This window comes from Sinocyclocheilus anshuiensis, unplaced genomic scaffold, assembly GCF_001515605.1.
Source record: "Sinocyclocheilus anshuiensis isolate Anshui unplaced genomic scaffold, SAMN03320099.WGS_v1.1 scaffold537, whole genome shotgun sequence".
Taxonomy (NCBI): Eukaryota; Metazoa; Chordata; class Actinopteri; order Cypriniformes; family Cyprinidae; genus Sinocyclocheilus; species Sinocyclocheilus anshuiensis.
Genome location: NW_015539854.1, coordinates 298,634 through 298,841, shown reverse-complemented (window position 1 = coordinate 298,841; position 208 = coordinate 298,634). Strand labels below are relative to the sequence as shown.

The window sequence follows — 208 nt, the reverse complement described above, 5'->3', positions numbered from 1 at the left end:
GATTGGCCGAATACCTCAAGCGTGAGACAGAAATGTTACGCCCCTCACATACTGTTGATGCCCTGTCTGGCCGGAGCGACGAGTAAAACCCATAACCCATTATAAACTAGGCATTTGTTGCATCCAGTGGGGATATAATTACGGATTATAATGCTGTCTTTTTTCTTTTTACGCGTTGCGTTGCGTATCGCGCCGCGTAAACATAAAA

General features: G+C 45.2%; 1 protein-coding gene across 4 annotated transcripts in view; it reads right to left on the bottom strand.

The window, feature by feature from the left end:
* LOC107684751 (MAGUK p55 subfamily member 2-like) overlaps nucleotides 1-208 on the bottom strand; it is a 45,920-nt gene that overhangs the window by 20,386 nt on the left and 25,326 nt on the right. The gene's annotated exons all lie outside the window — the stretch shown is intronic.